This window comes from Giraffa tippelskirchi, chromosome 4 (genome assembly GCF_054371585.1).
Source record: "Giraffa tippelskirchi isolate mGirTip1 chromosome 4, T2T-mGirTip1v1.2.pri, whole genome shotgun sequence".
In the NCBI taxonomy this organism is placed as follows: Eukaryota; Metazoa; Chordata; class Mammalia; order Artiodactyla; family Giraffidae; genus Giraffa; species Giraffa tippelskirchi.
Window position 1 is genome coordinate 115323891 of NC_137278.1, and position 8603 is coordinate 115332493.

The 8603-nt window shown below is 39.4% G+C and overlaps 1 non-coding gene across 1 annotated transcript; it reads right to left on the reverse strand.

The window, feature by feature from the left end:
* Positions 1–8074: 8074 nt before the first annotated feature.
* Positions 8075–8146, reverse strand: TRNAC-ACA (transfer RNA cysteine (anticodon ACA)). Its single transcript has one exon. It is a non-coding gene; the product is annotated as a tRNA-Cys (tRNA).
* Between the last annotated feature and the right edge of the window lie 457 nt (positions 8147–8603).

The window sequence follows — 8603 nt, forward strand, 5'->3', positions numbered from 1 at the left end:
TGCAGTCCATAAGAGATAAACTTGCACTAGATAACTTTACAAGGAACAATCTTAAGGTTATACTGTGTAGGAGCCTAAAGAGACAAGGGCAGCAGAGGATGAGATGGTTGAATAGTATTACAACTCAATGGACATGAATTTGAGCAAACTGTGGGGGATAGTGGAGGACAGAGGAGCTTGGCGTGCTGCAGTCTGTGTTGCAAAGAGCTGGACACAACCTGATGACTGAGCAACAGCAGGAAAGCCTAAAGAGTACTGACTAAAGACCTAACATTTTTCAGTTTAATGAACATTTATTGCACACCAAGTACTAGGCTAGGCTTTAAACAGAGACAGTAAAGACACTCTCATACCCTTTGCTTCCTCATTCTAACAGATGAAATGGAGGTGTAAATACATAATTACAAGGTGTGATAGTTAGTTTTGTGTGTTGGTTTGGCTGAGTCACAGTGCCTAGATAGTTGGTCAAACATGACTCTGGATTCTGGAAAGGTGTGTTTTTGTGGGTGAGAGTAGCATTTAAATTTATGGACTTTGAATAGCGCAGAGTGCCATCCATAATGTGGGTGGCTGTTTAGTCACTCGGTTGTGTCTGACTCTTTTGCAACTCCATGGACTGTAACCCGCCAGGCTCCTCTGTTCATGGGATTTCCCAGGCAAGAATACTGGAGAGGGTCACCATTTCCTTCTCCAGGGCCTCTTCCCAACCCAGGGATCAAGCCCACATCTCCTGTATCAGCAGGAGTCTTCTTTACCACCGAGCCCCTGGGGAAGCCCCCATAATGTAGGTGGGTCTCATCGGTTTAGTGGACGGTCAACAGAAGAATGACCTCCTGAGCAAGAAGGAATTCAGCCAGTGGACAGCCTTCAGACCTGAACTACAACACAGGCTCCTCTCCCAGTCTCCTGCCGGCTGGCCCACCCTATAGATTTTGGACTTGCAGCCTTCATGAGTGTGTAAACCGGTTCTTCAAAGTAAATCTCTCTCTCCACACAAAGATACACATACTTTCTATTGGTTCTCTTTATCTGAAAATCCCTAACTAATACACCAGATACTCTTTGTAAGCAGAGTGTACTTGATTCCTTCAGTCACCTGCCCTCCCCTCTATGGACTTCACCTACTCAGAGTGTGTCTGCTGTGGGATGCTGGCACACAGGCAAAGAGCTAGAAATGTCCATTTAATTGAACTGTTTTCAAGCCACTAGCCAGAATGAGCCCATGTGGCCTAGTTTTCTACTATGTGGTCTGATTTTATGGTCAGGAATTTACAACTTTACAAAAAGTAGGGTACATAGATGATCACACTATTCCTCTTTCTGCTCCAATTGTTCTGGATGGAGGGCAGAGGATTCTCTGTGTGAGGGGATGAAGAGAATTGCGCAAATGGACATGGCACAGCACCACTAGGAGGGGGCATGCATGTCGTACACTGCAGGGCTGGGCCAGGGGTACAAACTAGGCTCTCCGTAACATTATTTCTAAAAGTATTAGGAGGCTGTGTATCTCCAGAGCACCTTATTTGGTAACTCACTAATTTATAGTCTTATTAGTCTCCTAACCTTGCCTGAGGGGATAAGTGATAAGCATTATTAACACCTTAGTGGCATCTGGGGACACTATAATGCAAGGAGGAGGGTGACCTGCCATATATCACACTGCAGACCTGGGAAGGGATGCAACTGCAGAGAACTGTCTTCTCCTGTATTCATTCTTTGAAGTCACTGCTGGGATCTAAAAGGTTTTTCTCTTGTTCTGTGAGAAATTTCATTGTTGTCATTTGTGGTATGCAAAGACATAGAGGAAAACAATAGGATGGGAAAGACTAGAGATCTCTTCAAAAAAATGAGAGATACCAAGGGAACATTTCATGCAAAGAAGGGCTCAATAAAGGACAGAAATGGTATGGACCTAACAGAAGCAGAAGATATTAAGAAGAGGTGGCAAGAATACACAGAAAGACTGTGCAAAAAACATCTTCATGACCCAGATAATCAGGATGGTGTGATCACTCACCTAGAGCCAGACATCCTGGAATGTGAAGTCAAGTGGGCCTTAGAAAGCATCACTATGAACAAAGCTAGTGGAGGTGATGGAATTCCAGTTGAGTTATTTCAAATCCTGAAAGATGATGCTGTGAAAGTGCTGCACTCAATATGCCAGCAAATCTGGAAAACTCAGCAGTGGCCACAGGACTGCCAAAGGTCAGTTTTCATCCCAATCCCTAAGAAAAGCAATGCCAAAGAATTCTCAAGCTACTACACAATTGCACTCATTGTGCTAGTAAAGTAATGCTCAAAATTCTCCAAGCCAGGCTTCAGCAATACGTGAACCGTGAACTTCCAGATGTTCAACCTGGTTTTAGAAAAGGCAGAGGAACCAGCGATCAAATTGCCAACACCCGCTGGATCATCGAAAAAGCAAGAGAGTGCCAGAAAAACATGTATTTCTGCTTTATTGACTATGCCAAAGCCTTTGACTGTGTGGATCACAATAAACTGTGGAGAATTCTGAAAGAGATGGGAATACCAGACCACCTGACCTGCCTTTGAGTAACCTGTATGCAGGTCAGGAAGCAACAGTTAGAACTGGACATGGAAGAACAGACTGGTTCCAAATAGGAAAAGGAGTATGTCAAGGCTATATATTGTCACTCTGTGTATTTAACTTATATGCAGTGTACATCATGAGAAACGCTGGGCTGGAGGAAGCACAGGGTGGAATCAAGATTGCAGGGAGAAATATCAATAACCTCAGATATGCAGATGACACCACTCTTATGGCAGAAAGTGAAGAAGAACTAAAGAGCCTCTTGATGAAAGTGAGAGAGGAGAGTGAAAAATTTGGCTTAAAGCTCAACATTCAGAAAACTAAGATCATGGTATCCGGTCCCATCTCTTCATAGCAGATAGATGGGGAAACAGTGGAAACAGTGACAGACTTTATTTTTTGGGCTCCAAAATCACTGCAGATGGTGACTGCAGCCATGAAATTAAAAGACACTTGCTCCTTGGAAGGAAAGTTATGACCAAACTAGATAGCATATTAAAAAGCAGAGACATTACTTTGCCAACAAAGGTCCATCTAGTCAAGGCTATGGTTTTTCCAGTAGTCATGTATGGATATGAGAGTTGGACTATAAAGAAAGCTGAGCACTGAAGAATTGATGCTTTTGAACTGTGGTGTTGGAGAAGACTCTTGAGAGTCCCTTGGACTACAAGGAGATCCAACCAGTCCATCCTAAAGGAGATCAGTCCTGGGTTTTCATTGGAATGACTGATCTTGAAGCTGAAACTCCAATACTTTGGCCACCTGATGCAAAGAGCTGACTCATTTGAAAAGACCCTCATGCTGGGAAGGATTGGGGGCAGGAGGAGAAGGGGATGACAGAGCATGAGATGGTTGGATGGCATCACCGACTCGATGCCCATGGGTTTGGGTGGACTCCAGGAGTTGGTGATGGACAGGGAAGCCTGGCGTGCTGCGATTCATATGGTGGCAAAGAGTCGGACATGACTGAGAGACTGAACTAAAGTAAACTGAACTGAATTAGAGGGCAGAAAAGCTTCTTAATGAATATGTAAATGGATGTTCTTTTTTCATTCCTGCAATGGTAAGTCCACCAGTTGAGAACTCTGTTGACTTAAAACAAAATTAAAAAGGGAGTTTGACAGCTCCTATTATTCTTATTTATTGTTCCACTTGGTTCATCACATGCAGTACCACAGGTTCCAGGGAAGCTGAAGAAATTTTAAGCCTCAGCTACAGGTGTTTATTGGAGACAGGCTGCAAAAAAAACAAAAAACAAAAACAAAAACACCAAACACACACACATTTGATTCCTTTAAATGAATTATATCATGAAGTTTATAATTGCTCTTCAAAATGTTTTATTTTGCCTCACCAAAAGCATGAGAAACATACTGTATTTTAACTTTTTATCACCTAATCAGGAGGATCACCTTCAAAAAAACTTGAAAATGTTCTTTTCCTTTTTCTCTTTTATCCCTGAACTCCAGCTGTTGAGACCATCCTACCAAACCATCATTGAGCTTATGAGGAAACTGATTCAGGGAGATGGAGTGACTTGTTATTTATCATTTTTATTTTTTATTTCATTTTATTTTGTGTACATGCATATTTATGACTAAGATAAGGCTGTTTCCAGCACAATCAAAAGATTCCAAATGCAAAAGCATAATCATGTTCGCCATGCTTTTTACAACTTTCACTCAGTCTTTGCCTGCTACAAATCTACTAAAGTAAATAAAAAGGAAATTGGTAGAGACTAATGTTGGACTTGACTACTGTTCTGACTGAACTGATGGTGTAGTTGAATCGAAGCCAATGATCGGAATGGGCATTAGGGAATACAAAGGCTGGAGTGTGTTTTTCCTTTAGTAGTGTTCTTTCATTACTGAGGGAGTAAAAATGGCTTCATAGCTTCCATCTGTCTTTTCAAAGTATTGTCTATGGAGTAAGAACAAGGATTTTGGTGTCAAAGGAATCTAAGTTTTAGTTTTCTCTCTTCTATTGCATTTCTGTGTAACTTTGAGCAAGTGAAATAGCTTTTGGTAGGATGGTAACTACCCTACAGAGTATTGCAGAGATTAAATTGTGCAATAGTTATGAAGTTCCTCTGAGGACAGCTTCTATTATCTTGTGATTATTATTGTTAATGATTGTTATTGATATTATGAGTTTTCTCCTTTGATCTCTTTTCATATAATTTTTTCATCCTGTCTTTTTTGGCAAAACCTAGAAAAGGGCAGCCTAGAAAAAGGAAATGTTATAGTCAATGAACAACCAAGGGGTCAGGGTGTATCCCAGTGGTCAGAATTGATGTACACAAAATAAAATGATTGCTGCTTACTTTCCTCCAGATAAATGAAAACAGTAGTACCAAAAATAATGGAAACTACCAATTATTAAGTGCTTATTCTGTGCAATATTCACTATTAAGTGTTTTGTACACATTAACTCTTTTAGCTCTCATTTTAAACACTGTAAGTTGTTTTTATTCATCTGGTTTTTTGGACAAGGGCACTGAGGGTCAGAGAACTAGGTAATATTCTTTCTTTTTTTAAGTTCATTTTTTAATTGAAGGATAATTACTTTACAGAATTTTGTTGTTTCCTGTCAAACCTCAACGTGAATCAGCCACAGGTATACATATATCCCCTCCCTCTTGAACCTCCCTCCCATCTCCCTCTCCATCTCACCCCTCTAGGTTGATACAGAGCCCCTGTTTGAGTTACCTGAGACCTACAACAAATTCCCATTGGCTATCTATTTTACATATGGTAATATGTTTCCATGTTACCCTCTCCATACATCTCACCCTCTCCTCCCCTCTCATGTCCATATGTCTGTTCTCTATGTCTGTTTCTCCATTGCTTCCCTGTACATAAATTCTTCAGTACCATCTTTCTAGATTCCATATATATATGCATTAATAAACAATATTTATCTTTCTCTTTCTGACTTACTTCACTCTATATAATAGGCTCTAGGTTCATCTACCTCATTAGAACTGACTCAAAGGCATTCTTTTTATGGCTGAGTAATATTCAATGGTGTATATGTGCCAGAACTTCTTTATCCATTCATCTGCTGATGGACATCTAGGCTGCTTCCATGTTCTAGCTATTGTAAATAGTGCTGCATGAACAATGGGATATATGTGTCTTTTTCAGTTTTGGTTTCCTCGGGGTATATGCCTAGGAGTGGGATTGCTGGGTCATATGGTGGTTTTATTCCTAGTTTTTTAAGGAATCTCCATACTGTCTTCCATAGTGGCTGTATCAATTTACATTCCCACCAACAGTGCAAGAGGGTTCCCTTTTCTCCACACCCTTTCCAGCATTTATTTTTTGTAGACTCTCTGTTGAGGCCATTCTGACCAGTGTGAAGTGATATGTCATTGTAGTTTTGATTTGCATTTCTCTAATAATGAGCAATATTGAGCATCTTTTCATGTGTTTGTTAGCCATCTGTATGTCTTCTTTGGAGAAATGTGGGTGTTTTTCCCACTTTTTGATTGGGTTGTTTGTTTTTCTGGTATTGAGTTGTATGAGCTGCTTATATATTTTGGAAATTAATCCTATGTCAGTTGTTTCATTTGCTATAATTTTCTTCCATTCTGAGGGTTGTCTTTTCACCTTGCTTATAGTTTCCTTTGCTGTGCAAAAGCTCTTAAGTTTAACTAGGTCCTGCTTGTTTACTTTTGTTTTTATTTCCATTACTCTTGGAGGTGGGTCATAGAGGATCTTGCTTTGATTTATGTCATTGAGTGTTCTCCCTATGTTTTCCTCTAAGAGTTTTACAGTTTCTGGTCTTATATTTAAGTCTTTAATCCATTTTGAGTTTATGTTTGTGTACGGTGGTAGGAAGTGTTCTCATTTCATTCTTTCACATGTAGCTGTCCAGTTTTTCCAGCACCATTTATTGAAGAGGCTGTCCTTGCCCCAATGTATATTCTTGCTTCCTTTGTCAAAAATAAGGTACCCATAGATGCATGGGTTTATTTCTGGTAATTTTCTTTTTTTTTTTGAAAGAGTTTGGATTTTATTCATAAGGCAATAGTAAACAATCAAGGATTTATATGAGGGTGATTAGGCTTTTACATGAAAAATGCTTTGAAATGTATAAGATCAGAAACAATGTGGCCAGTATATAATATATTATAATAACTCAATTGTTAATAATAAGGGCATGAAATTAAGTAGGCCACTGATGATGAAGGTGGCTACCAATTATAGAGACATTAAGAAAATAAAGTAGACTGGACATAATGATGTACAAGGGTGGAAAAGAAAGCAAAGAGCCAAGGATAAATCCTAGATTTCTGTCTTGTAGTTAAGAGTCAATGCAAAGATAGTAGTAATAAATATGAAGTTATTAAAGTAATTTTCTTAATATGAATTAACTAGCTAATTTCAGAGTTTGTATTCAAACACAGACATATCTGATCTTCACTCTTCAAATATCCTTAATCATCATCATGTAGAATTCTGGAACAGAAAAATGAGATTGAAAATTTATAAAGCTTGAATTATGACATGCTCAACTGCAATGAAAATCACAGCTTTTTGTGAGTCTTGGACATGCAGCCTCCTTTACTGATAGATATTAAATGTAACACACATATAGCCAAGGAAATTTTGTGTGCAGGACATATAAAACACTATTACAAACAAAAAAGAAAATTGCACAACCTGAAAAATAAGTGAAAGATATTATTAGTTATAATTACATTTGGCTTCAAGTGGCACAAAGTCTCAAAATAGTATAAATTTATTTTTTCCCCACATAAACAGTGACAAAGTAATTAGTCAAGGTTATTAGTAATTCAAAAGCTGGCTGGTATTTACATTGTATAATAACAATAAAACTGTTTTAAAATACATGAGAATGACAAATAACAAAAGTAAGCTAGTGGTTCCCACCATGCAGAGAAGCCCAGGAATGTGTGGAGGCAGAGGACATAGTGACCTCAGTTTTACTTTTATTTTCTTTCCTTAGCTAGTCGGTAAGTGAGACTCCATTTTATTTTCCTTACACTTATGTGTGACTGAACTATTTCATAATACTAAAAAGGGGGGTGGGTAACTTCAGGACAATCATTAGTAGGACGAGAGAAATAGGAAGAGGAGGAAAAAATGACCCAACTATCTAACTACCAGCATATCTACTCAGAAGAAGCCCCACAGTTATTGAAAAGGTGAGCTCAAGGAGAGGATAAATCTTTGTTTCTCTTTTCCTGTTTGAGAACGATAGATTCTTGCTTCTGCTTATTCATAAAGTAAGCTGCAAAGGGGTAATTATAACAGTAATGCCATATTGGAGATTTTTAACGTGCTGTGTTCCACAAGGCAATATCCAATAGTTGATAATTTGGTTACTGTATGTGATAACTGCTCTCCCTTCTTGGGGAGTGAAGTGAAGTGAAGTTGCACAGTCGTGTCCGACTCTTTGCGACCCCATGGACTGTAGCCCACCAGTCTCCTCGGTCCATGGAATTCTCCAGGCAAGAATACTGGAGTGGGTTGCCACTTCCTTCTCCAGGGGATCTTCCCAACCCAGGGATCGAACCCGGGTCTCCTGCATTGTAGGCAGATGCTTTACCATCTGAGCTACCAGGGAACCTAGAGGGGTTGGTTTTAAATGGGTGGGGTTGTTGTTCGGTTGTTATATTGAGAGGAGAGCAATATCGTCATTTAGTAAGTAATGCCAGGGAAACTCTATGTACTACAGTTCAGCATTGCAAAAAGTGCCAACAAGCTCCTTGGGTGGGGGAGAGGGAGAGGTGGGAGCAAGGGTAGAGATCCTGGTAGAACTACCCTTCATCTGATACAAGAGGGGCATGTATGTAGGCATCCGTGTGTATGAATCAGAAGATTTTTTTATCACCTTGGAACTTTATTTTCTACCAGAATGACAGGAATATAAAGGAGTAAAGGAAAAGCTCCATAAACTCAAGGGAATTGTTACACTCCCTTTTACAATAAAGATGTGTAACACTAAATTTGTACACAAAGTCTTTGTGTTTACTTTGACTTCGTTTACTGACTTCTTGGTCTAGCCCATAAGCTTGTATTTT